Below are 12854 nucleotides of genomic sequence, written 5' to 3'. Positions count from 1 at the left end.
GTACCATCTGCCAGGGACCTACTCAATACTGACATTACTACGATGTCAAACCTAGAGTCCAGAATCATGACTTCAAAGATACTAGCTGGGCTTGAAAACAGCGTGGAAGTTATTAGAGAAACCCTTTCTGGAGAAATAAAAGAACTAAAACCTAACCTAGTCGAAATCAAAAAGGCTATTAATGAGGTCCAATAAAAAATGGGGGCACTAAATGCTAGGATAAATGAGGCAGAAGAGAGAATCAGCGATATAGAAGACCAACTGAAGGAAAATAAAGAGGCTGAGAAAAAGAGAGATAACCAACTACAGGATCACGAGGGCAGAATTCGAGAGATAAGCGATACAATAAGACGAAACAATATTAGAATAATTGTGATCCCTGAAGAAGAAGAGAGAGAAGGGCAGAAGGTATATTGGAGCAAATAATAGCAAAGAACCTCCCTAATGTGAGGAAGGGAACAGGCATCAAAATCCAGGAGGCACAAGGAATCCCTCTCAAAATCAATAAAAATAGGTCAACACCCCGACATCCAATAGTAAAACTCACGAGTCTCAGAGACAAAGAGAAAATCCTGAAAGCAGCTCAGGAGAAGAGATATGTTACCTACAATGGCAGAAACATTAGATTGGCAACAGACCTATCCACAGAGACCTGGCAGGCCAGAAAAGACTGGCATGAGATCTTCAGAGCACTAAACGAGAAAAATATGCAGCCAAGAATACTATATCCAGCTAGGCTGTCATTGAAAATAGAAGGAGAGATAAAAAGCTTCCAGGACAAACAAAAACTAAAGGAATTTGCAAACACGAAGCCAGCCCTCCAAGAAATATTGAAGGACAATGGCACTAAATTCACACATTTTAATAGTTACCCTGAATGTAAATGGTCTAAATGCCCCAATCAAAAGACACAGGCTATCAGATTGGGTTAAAAAACAAGACCCATCGTTATGCTGTCTGCAGGAGACTAATTTTAGACCCGAAGACAACCCCAGATTGAAAGTGAGAGCGTGGAAAACCATTTACCATGCTAATGGACACCAAAAGAAAGTTGGGGTGGCAATCCTTATATCAGAGAAATTAGATTTTAAAACAATTTCCCTCCAAGAAATATTGAAAGGGGTCCTCTAAGCAAAGAGAGAGCCTAAAAGCAGCAAAGATCACAAAGGAACACAGACAACATACAGTTAACAGTCACCTTACAGGCAATACAATGGCACTAAATTCATACCTTTCAATAGTTACCCTGAATGTAAATGGGCTCAATGCCCCAATCAAAAGACACAGGCTATCAGATTGGATTAAAAAACAAGACCCATCGATATGCTGTCTGCAAGAGACTCATTTTAGACCCAAAGACACCCCCAGATTGAAAGTGAGGGGGGGGAAACAATTTACCATGCTAATGGACACCAAAAGAAAGCTGGGGTGGCAATCCTTATATCAGACAAACTAGACTTTAAAACAAAGACTGTAATAAGAGATGAAGAAGGACACTATATCCTACTTAAAGGGCCTATCGAACAAGAAGATCTGACAATTGTAAATATCTATGCCCCTAACAAGGGAGCAGGCTATTATATAAGGCAATTAATAACAAAAGCAAAGAAACACATTGAAAATACAATAATAGTGGGGGAATTTAACACCCCCCTCACTGAAATGGACAGATCATCTAAGCAAAAGATCAACAAGGAAATAAAGACTTTAAATGAAACACTGGACCAAATGGACTTCACAGACATATTCAGGACATTCCATCCCAAAGCAACGGAATACGCATTCTTCTCTAGTGCCCATGGAACATTCTCCAGAAGACATCACATCCTAGTTCACAAATCAGGTCTCAACTGGTACCAAAAGATGGGGATTATTCCCTGCATATTTTCAGACCACTGTTCTTTGAAACTAGAACTCAATCACAAGAGGAAAGTCGGAAGGAACTCAAATACATGGAGGCTAAAGAGCATCCTACTAAAGAATGAATGGGTCAACCAGGAAATTAAAGATGAATTTAAAAAATTCATGGAAACCAATGAAAATGAAAACACAAATGTTCAAAATCTTTGTGTTACAGCAAACGCAGTCCTGAGAGTAAATGATATAGCAATACAAGCTTTCTCAAGAAACAAGAAAGGTCTCAAATACACAACCTAACCCTACACACAGAGGAGATAGAGAAAAAACAGCAAATAAAGCCTAAACCCAGCAGAAGAAGAGAAATAATAAAGATCAGAGCAGAAATCAATGAAATAGAAACCAAAAGAACAGTAGTAGAGAGCAACGAAACTAGGAGCTGGTTCTTTGAAAGAATTAACAAGATTGATAAACCCCTGGCCAGACTTATCAAAAAGAAAAGAGAAATGACCCAAATCAACAAAATCATGAATGAAAGAGGAGAGATCACAACCAACACCAAAGAAATACAAGCAATTATAATAACATATTATGAGCAACTCTATACCAGCAAATTAGTAACCTAGAAGAAATGGGTGCATTCCTAGAGATGTATCAACTATCAAAATTGAACCAGGAACAAATAGAAAAACTGAACAGACCTATAACCACTAAGGAAATCGAAGCAGTCATAAAAAATCTCCCAACAAACAAAAGCCCAGGGCCAGATGGATTCCGAGGGGAATTCTACCAGACATTTAAAGAAAAATTAATACCTATTCTTCTGAAGTTGTTACAAAAAATAGAAGAGAAAGGAAAACATCCAAACGCATTTTAGGAGGACACCATTACCTTGATCCCAAGACCAGACAAAGATCCCATCAAAAAGGAGAATTACAGACCAATATCATTGATGAACATGGATGCAAAAATTCTCACCAAAGTACTAGCTAATAGGATCCAACAGTATATTAAAAGGATTATTCACCACGACCAAGTGGGATTAATCCCTGGGCTGCAAGGTTGGTTCAACATCCCCATATCAATTAACGTTATACAATACATTAACAAAAGAAAGAACAAGAATCTTATGATCCACTCAATAGATGCAGAAAAAGCATTTGACAAAATCCAGCATTCTTTCTTGATCAAACTCTTCAGAGTATAGGGATAGAGGGTACATACTTCAATATCATAAAAGCCATCTATGAAAAACCTACAGTGAACATCATTCTCAATGGGGAAAACCTGAGAGCTTTTCACCTAAGGTAGGAACGCGGCAGGGATGTCCACTATCACCACTGCTATGCAACATAGTATTAGAAGTCTTAGCCACAGCAATGAGACAACAAAAAGAAATCAAAGGCATCCAAATCGGCAAAGAGGAAGTCAACCTCCCACTCTTTGCAGATGATGTGATACTGTATGTGGAAAACCCAAAAGACTCCACCCCAAAAGTGCTAGAACTCATACAGGTATTCAGGAAAGTGGCAGGATATAAAATCAATGCACAGAAATCAGTGGCATTCCTATACACCAACAACAAGACAGATGAGAGACAAATCAAGGAGTTGATCCCATTTAGAACTGCACCCAAAACCATAAGATACCTAGGAATACATTTAAGCAAAGAGGTAAAGGACCTGTACTCAGAGAACTATAAAATACTCATGAAAGTAATTGAAGAAGACCCAAAGAAATGGAAAAACCTTCCATGCTCCAGGATTGGAAGAAAAACTATTGTAAAGATGTCAATGCTACCTAGAGCAATCTACACATTCAATGCAATCCTCATCAAAATACCATCCACTTTTTTCCAAGAAATGGAACAAAGAATCCTAAAATTTGTATGGAACAAGAAGAGACCAAGAATAGCTTGAGTAATACTGAAAAAGAAAAGCAAAGCTGGCGGCATCACAAGTCCGGACTTCCAGCACTATTACAAAGCTGTCATCATCGAGACAGAACGCTACTGGCACCAAAACAGACACACAGATCAATGGAACAGAATAGAGAGCCCAGAAATGGACCCTCAACTCTATGGTCAACTTATCTTTGACAAAGCAGGAAAGAATATCCAATGGAAAAAGACAGTCTCTTCAACAAATGGTGTTGGGAAAATTGGACAGGCACATGCAGAAGAATGAAACTGGACCGCTTCCTTACACCACACACAAAAATAGACTCCAAATGGTTGGAAGACATAAACGTGAGACAGTATTCCATCAAAATTCTAAAGGAGAACACAAATAGCAACCTCTTCGACCTCAGCCGCAGCAACTTCTTCCTAGAAACATCGCCAAAGGCAAGGGAAGCAAGGGCAAAAATGAACTATTGGGATTTCATCAAGATAAAAAGCTTTTGCACAGCAAAGGAATCATTCCACAAAACCAAAAGACAACCAACAGGATGGGAGAAAATATTTGCAAATGACATCTCAGATAAAGGGCTAGTATCCAAAATCTATAAAGAACTTATCAAACTCAATCCCCAAAGAACAAATAATCCAATCAAGAAATGGGCAGAAGATATGAACAGACATTTCTCCAAAAAAGACATTCAAATGGCCAACAGACACATGAAAAATTGCTCCACATCGCTCGGCATCAAGGAAAGCCATATCAAAACCTCAATGAGATACCACCTCACAACAGTCAGAATGGCTAAAATTAACAAGTCAGGAAACGGCAGATGTTGGCAGGGCTGCAGAGAAAGGGTAACACACCTACACTGTTGGTGGGAATGCAAGCTGGTGCAACACTCCTGGAAAACAGTATGGAGGTTCCTAATACAGTTGAAAATAGAGCTACCATACGATCTAGCAATTGCACTACTGGGTATTTACCCCAAAGATACAAATGTAGGGATCCGAAGGAGTAGGTGCACCCCGATGTTTATAGTAGCAATGTCCACAATAGCCAAACTCTGGAAAGAGCCAAAATGCCCATCGACAGATGAATGGATAAAGAAGCAGTGGTATATATACACAATGGAATATTATGCAGCCATCAAAAGGAATGAGATCTTGCCATTTGCAACGACATGGATGGAACTGGAGGGTGTTATGCTGAGTGAAATAAGTCAATCAGAGAAAGACATGTATCATATGACCTCAGTGATATGAGGAATTCTTAATTTCAGGAAACAAACTGAGTGTTCCTGGAGTGGTGGGGTGTGGCAGGGATGGGGTGGCTGGGTGATAGACATTGGGGAGCGTATGTGCTGTGGTGAGTGCTGTGAATTGTACAAGACTGTTGAATCACAGATCTGTAATTCTGAAACAAATAAGGCAATATATGTTAAGAAAAAAAAGAAGAAGATGGGAGGAGGGGGAGAATGAAGGGGAGTAAGTCAGAGGGGGAGACGAACTATGAGAGATAATGGACTCTGAAAAACAAACTGAGGGTTCTAGAGGGGTGGGGGATGGGGGCATGGGAAAAAAAGGAAAGGGAAAGCCAATATCCCTCAAGACCTTAAATGCCAATATCCTCAAAAAATTATAAGCAAACTGAATTCAACAATACATCGGGAGAATCTCACAACACAATCAAGTATGATTTATTCCAGGGATGCAGGGTTGTTTGCACATCTGCACATCAAACATCAGGATACACCATCTTAAAAAAATAAAAATAAAAATCATATGATTTTTACAATAGTTGCAGAAAGCACACTTGACAAGATTCGATATGCATGTATGATAAAAACTGTAAAGCATCTAGGTATAGAGGGAACATAGTCCATATATGCAAAGCTCACAGCTAAAATCATACTCAAGGGTGAAAAGCTGAAAATTTTTCCACTAAGATCAAGAACAAGACAGACTTCTACTCTCATCACTTAAATTCACCATAGTATTGAAAGCCCTAGCCAAAGCATTTAGACAAAAAAAGAAAAGAAAGAAAGAAGAAAGAAAGAAAGTAAGAAAGAAAGAAAGAAAGAAAGAAAGAAAGAAAGAAAGAAAGAAAGAAAGAAGAAAGAAAGAAAGAAAGGAAGGAAGGAAGGAAGGAAGGAAGGAAGGAAGGAAGGAAGGAAGGAAGGAAGGAAGGAAGAAAGAAAGAAAAAGAAGAAAGAAAGAAAGGAAGAAAGAGAGAGAGAGAGAGAAAGAGAGAATTAAAGAAAGAAAAGATGAAATCCAAATAGGAAAACTGTCATTATTTTCAAATGACATACTATATATAGAAATCCCTAAAGATCCCACCAAAAAACTGTTAGAATAAATAAATTCACTAAAGCTGCAGGAAATAAAGTCAATATACAGAGAACTGTTGCATTTCTTTTATTTTTACGATTTTATTTATTTATTTGACAGAGAGAGAGAAACAGCACAAGCAGGGTGAGCAGCAGAAGGGGACGGAGAAGCCTAGAGCCCACTGAGGAGGGAGACCAATGAGGGTCTGGATGCCAGGACCCTGGGATTCTGACCTGTGCCAAAGACAGATGCTTAAACTGACTAAGCCGCCAGGTGCCCCAACTAGTTGCATTTCTGTATAGTGATGACAAAATTCCACAAAGAGAAAATAAGAAAACATTGCCATTTACAATTGCATCTAGAAATAAAAAATCTAGGAATAAAAGTAAGAAATGAATCAACCCGCAGTTCTGAGGCATGAAAAACAAATCCAGGCTTGCAGAACAATGGAAATGGAGTGGCAAGCTGCTTGGCTCCTGAAAGCCATTACCTATAGGTCTTACTACACTTTCAGACGATGACACATCTTCCAACGTACAAAGGCTCTGTTATAAAGCCAATTATCCAATCCGGGAAGCTTTCTTAAAAAGTTTAAGTATGGGTGATAAAGGCCTTACGACCACTGCTGTTTATGTCTACACCACGCGGGTGTGTGAGGCGGTTAAAGCACTGAAAGCCCCGGGCTGTACCATCCCAGTGGCTTCCGTGCCCACTGGATCTCCAGCTGGACAGACTCATTTATTTATAATTATTTATTTATTTATTTATTTATTTATTTATTTATTTATTTGAGAGAGAGAATGAGTGATAGCACGAGAGCGAAGAGGGTCAGAGGGAGAAGCAGACTCCCTGCTGAGCAGGGAGCCCGATGTGGGACTTGATCCCAGGACTCCAGCATCATGACCTTAGCCGAAGGCAGTCGCCCAACCAACTGAGCCACCCAGGCACCATGGACAGACTCATTTAAAAACATGATTGGAAGAGATCAGATTGGCTGTGGAAAATGGAGTTACCCAAATCGATGTGGTGATTAATAGTACCTTGGTGCTGACCAGCCAGCGGGAAGCCCTGTGTGATGAGATTCGTCAGTTTCGCAAGGCCTGTGGGGAGGCTCATCTCAAAACCATCTTAGCAACAGGAGAACTTGGATCTCTTACTCATGTCTATAAAGCCAGTATGATCGCAATGATGGCAGGATCAGAATTTATTAAGACCTCTACTGGAAAAGAAATGGTAAATGCCACTTTCCCAGTAGCTATAGTAATGCTACGGGCCCTTAGAAATTTCTTCTGGAAAACTGGAAACAAGGTAGGCTTTGGTTTAAACCAGCAGGAGGCATCCGCAGTGACAAGGATTCCCTTGCTTGTCTCTCTCTTGTGAAGGAAGAGCTGGGAGATGAATGGCTGACGCCAGAACTGTTCCGAATAGGTGCCAGTACTCTGGTTTCGGACATTGAGAGGCAGATTTACCATCACGTGACAGGAAGATAGGTGGCCTAACATGATCTTCCGATGTCTTAAATCAGTGACCAGTTCCAGAAAAGTGCTTTACAGCAACATGTAAAATGTGTTTTTCTACGTAATCGCTAAAATTGTTTAATTCAAACATGAGGGAATGAATAGATAACTGATTTTTCCCCCGCTTAAAACTTTCACTGAATTTAATTCAAAGAATAAAAGAAAAAACAACGAATCCATACATGGAATTCTTTTCAGGTGCCTCTGAGTGGTCCTAATTACTTGAAGATCTGTATTGTTAATTTTGTGAAGATTTTCTTTTAAAAATTCTGAGTAAAATATTAATCATAGCTTTGACAGCATTAAATTCTAAGGGGGGAGAACGTTAAACTGCCCAAGAAACGTGTCTTTAGTGAAAGAAAACGTAGCATCCCTGAGCTGCCGGCCATACTCTGACGAATTCAGGTGTCACTGACTTAGCACTAACTTCCTGCCATGAAAATCTGTCTTTAATTTTTGCAACAGATATGCTCTCCTATTAATTGTTTTGTTAATGAACTCCTGTCGGTACATGATACTATGCTATAGCATTTTTTAAATAAAAAAAATCTCTGTAGTTTATTTTTTGGAAAAATAAAATTGTATGGTGCTGGCCTAGAAACAAACACACAGGTCAATGGAATAGAATAGAAAGCTCGGAAAATGATAGTCATAGCACTTTTGGCAAAGTTTACTCATTAGAGTCAGTACATTAAAGGTTTATTTAAACTTAGCTCTGATATTATTAACTCTGAATGGCAATTAATATTTATTAATATAATTTAATCAGCTGTTTCAACAGCTGATTCCGATAAGGACTTCGCTTTAAACATGTTTTATATAAATATATATTATAAATAAGGATGATTTAGAATGCACATTTTTAAGAAAACTTAAAATCTCTTTAATAAACCTATCATGGAGAAGGAAATATGGATATCCATCATCACAACTGATAGCATCACAAAAGACGACAATCAGACACAATCCGTATCTGATGGAATGATATAACATGACTTGAGTAGTTCTGCCCAAATGTTTAACCTGTAGGGAGCTATAGATCCAGCTACTCATTTACAAAAACACACGTCAGAGAAGTGTCCTAACAAATAGTATGACATGTAAACAAAGAAGACCACACTGCGTATATTCTTACGGGAAAAATATTTTCTCAAAGAAAAACGCGAAGATAAAAACGGAGGAAGGAGGAAGAGGAGGGAGAAGGAGAAGCAGAAGCAGAAGCAGAAGAAAGCTGAGAAACTAACCCACACAATTATGGTCTTAACTGACGACATAGCAGCAGAAAATATACAGTGAGGAAAGGACTGTCCCTTCAGTGAACAGCCCTGGAAAACCGCGAGCTACATGCAGAAGAATGGAAATGGATCACTTTCTTACACAAAAAATTTAAATGGATGAATGACTTGAACATAAGACCTGAATCCATAAACCTCTGAGAAGAAAGCACAGGTAGTATGTTTCTGGATATTGTTTTTGCAAAGAGTACTTTAGATCGGACAGTAAAAGCAAAGGCAACAAATGCAAAAATAAACAAATTGAATGACATAAAACTGAAATCTTCTGCACAGCAAAATAATAATAATAATAATAAAAAACTTAAAATGTGGACTACCCAATAAGAAAAATATCTGCAAATCATATGTGTGAGAAGAGGCCAATATCCAAAATATAGAAAACACTCATACAAATCAAAACAAACAAACAAAAACCTATATAAAAATGAGGAGAATATGTGAACAGGTACTTTCCAAAGATGGCACCCAAGTGACCAAGAGACACAGAAAACTTTGTTCCACATCACTAATCGTCGTCAGGGAAACATCAGTCAAACCTGTAATCCGCTATCACCTCACAACTGTTGGGATGGCAATCGTCCCAGAGACAGACACCAGGTGTGGTCAAAGGAGTGTAGACAAGGGGTCCCTGTGCACTGTTGGTGGGAATGTACATTGGTACAACCACTGTGAAAAACATTGTAGATGTTCCTGAAGAAATGAATACAACTACCACATGACCCAGGAATTGCTCTACTGAGTATTTATCTAGAGAACACAAAAACACTACCTCAAGAAGATAGATGCACTCCGTTGTTCACTGCAGCATTATTCACAGTAACCAGACATAGAAACAGAGACCATGGGAGCATTATGCTAAGGAACTCAGACACAGAAAGACAAATACCAGATGTTCATGGAGGTTCCACATGGAAAAATATACTGAACGCATAGATACTGAGAACAGACTGGTGGTTGCCAGATTCGGGGAAGGGGGGCAGGGAAGGTGATCAAAGGCACAATGTTTGAGTGGTAAAATCCGTAAGTCATGGAACATTCTGTGCAGCATGGAGACTAAAGCTAACCCAGCAGGATGGGGTACAGTTTCCCCCACTATTTGAAAGTACATTGAAGCTAGGGAAACCTTTCACATCAGAAATGGTGTAAACCAAGGGAGGAATTACCATTCATTTATACAGAATAAATAGAGAGCAAGCTCAGACGCCAAAAATGACTTCTCTTTGGCTTTCCTTAGGCCTCAGGACACAACTTCCTAATGGATGGAGATAAAGCACAGCAGAAGCTCACAGACACAATTCAAAGCGCTGGGGGCTGGACGTGGAGAGCGGTTCCCAGGAAGGAGCTCTTTGGGGTGCTCGCCGCCTCTGCAGTGGCTCCCAGCAAAACAGATGCTGAACGCGATGCTCACTTTTCGACTTTTTTTATAAGAGGGAAATCCTCTTCAGGTTTCTTCCTGTTACTGAAGACAGGCAATGATGAAGATCTTTCAAAGAAAGCCAAGTGGCTCACCGTGAACTTTTAAAAAGTGGGGAACACTTGTACTTGAATGTTGCTGAGGAAGTAGATGTTAACTGTTCTCCCGGACACACACATCAGCAGATCCACCGTGAAACGCACGTTCCTGAGCATTCGGAACACGGACGACCTCCTACCCCCAAAAACCTCCTCCTTCCCCTTGCTCAGGACAACCAACCACAGCTGGGTGTTACCCCAATTCCACCTTTCACCCATTCCCAGTATCTAACCCATCAGCAAATCCAGTGAGCTCCATCTTCAACGTAACCAGAACAGGACTGACCACTTCTTCCAAGGCCACCTGTCTGGTCCACACTGGAGCCCATCTCTTGCCTGAGTTCCTGGAAAAGCTTCATCAAGGACCTCCCTTGCCCATCCTCAACCCTCTGTCATCTGTTCTCAACACTGTAGTCAGGATGGCCCAGTGAAACAGGGTCCCGTGGGGTCACGACACTGCAATGGCTTTCTGTCTCCCTCTATCACCTCCCTGGCATCATGTCCTAAGTTGTCTCCTGTGGCCACAGGGTCTTCTTGCTGTTCCTGGACATACCTGGTGTGCTCCTGCCCCAGGGCCTTTGCACATGTTTTCCCTTCCATTTAGAATGCTCTTGATGGGATATCACTCACCTTCTTTAGATCTTGACTCAAGGATCACCTTCCCTGTGAGGGCCCACTAGCACTTATGTGAATAGCAAGCCCCACCCCACCTCTCCTTCAGTACCCCAGCCCTGTCCCCTGCTCTGTATTTCCATAGCAATTATCACAGTGACCATTCCATCTCAGCAGGGCAGAACCAGAGGCCTACACTGATGGTTTCACCACTGACTCCCTCCTATTTCCTGGTCCAAACCCCTGGAGAAAAGGTGCCCCAGGGCTCTCGCACAAACAGAATGCCCAGGACCAGGGTGTCCACCTAATGCACCCTGAAAACCATCAGGAAAATGGGCCACACGAGGACTCCACCTGCACATGAGACCTAAACCCAGACACCTTCCTCAGTTACAGGTGAGCACACATACATCCTCTCCTTGCCTGAGGTGCTCATCTGAGAAAGCTGAACAGAGACACATCCCAGGGTCCAAATCTCCCTCTGGCCAAGGTCCTGGGAAACAGACATCTCTCCTCCCTGCACCAACCACCTGGGATTAAAGTCCAGAATCCTCCAGTCGTCAGGCAGAGTGGTGAACCTGTCCCTCTTTCCTGTGACGTCATCAGAAACCAGGCTTTGCTGCACAGTTTTCAGGAAGGAGCCTGCAGCAGGGTCACCAGGACGCACAGGTTCAGCCTTAGTCTCACACATCAGGTTCCAAATGGAACTAGACCTTCATGGAGACTGGTGTCTTGTGTGGCCTCAGTTCCAAACAGAGGAGCTAAGATTTCAGTTGCACATGAAAAGTGAGCTCTTGCACACAGCACAGGAACGTGGAGAGGATTTGTCAGGCATGTGGCTCTGGAAGAAGTGCCTCTGCCAGCTGAAGTCGCAGACACCAGGCAGAGGACATCTGCTGTGCCTCCTCTGAGGAAGCAGGGGGCACACTGGGCAAGAATCAGTAATGCTGTGTGGGCTTCTTCCCACCAAACACCTTGTTGAGCCGAGGGCTTGAGTACCAAACAGGGAGCAACTATCATATCACATCTGCAGCAGGAGGGCTGGCCAGGGAGGAGAGCCCAGTCCCTGTCCCTGTAGCAAGCTGGCCTGCCCATCATGAGTGATGGTCCACCACCACGGCATCACAACCTCCCAGCTATCTGATCTGACTATCCTGCCAGGCTCAGACCTGCTGACACAGTGAGTCATAAGACCCAGCAACTTCTTTCCACTCCAGCTAAATGCTTCTCACAGAGAAGCAAACTCCAGCCTCACAAAAGTGCTCATCATTAGTTCTGGAATTCCCTGGGTGGTGTATACACTGGCCCACACAGGTGTCCCATCCAGACCACTCCACAAATGCCCTAGGGTTTCAAGCCACTTTCAAGCTGCCCTTAGAAAGGCAGGAACTGGCCCGATTGGGCACACCAGCCAGGTGATTCCATGTGCTGGAGACTCGGACAATATCCTCGCTAAACACCAACACTTCCAAGTCCAAGCTTCAAACCTTCGCTCACTGAACACTGAGCACCATGTCAGCATCAACACTGCTCTTTCAATTCACTTGTCTCCCATTCCTTAAAATCAGAAACCAAGCTCCAGTCACCACTCCATTTTCCCTTCAGAGAAATAAAGCAAATGACAGAATAAAACACTATGTATGCACAGCACACTTCTATCAAAATAAATTCCTTAATCTTTCTCATACAGCCAGCCCTACATTACCCATACTAATGAGAGATACCACGAGTTCAATCATTATATATATATGTGACCTTGTGTTTTTCCTTTTGATATTCGTATCTCGAAGTCAATGTCTATATTGATTTTTTAAAATAAAAATAAAAATA

General features: G+C 41.4%; 1 pseudogene; it reads left to right on the top strand.

Annotated features, from left to right (window-relative positions):
* The first annotated feature begins 6480 nt into the window (after positions 1 to 6480).
* Positions 6481 to 7608, top strand: LOC112818771 (deoxyribose-phosphate aldolase-like; annotated as a pseudogene).
* The last annotated feature ends 5246 nt before the right edge of the window (positions 7609 to 12854 follow it).

Source organism: Callorhinus ursinus, unplaced genomic scaffold, assembly GCF_003265705.2.
Source record: "Callorhinus ursinus isolate GAN/ISIS: 27379988/994484 unplaced genomic scaffold, GSC_fseal_2.0 scaffold361, whole genome shotgun sequence".
Classification (NCBI taxonomy): Eukaryota; Metazoa; Chordata; class Mammalia; order Carnivora; family Otariidae; genus Callorhinus; species Callorhinus ursinus.
Note: the sequence above shows the minus strand (reverse complement) of the source record. Positions and strands in the feature narration are given on the sequence as shown.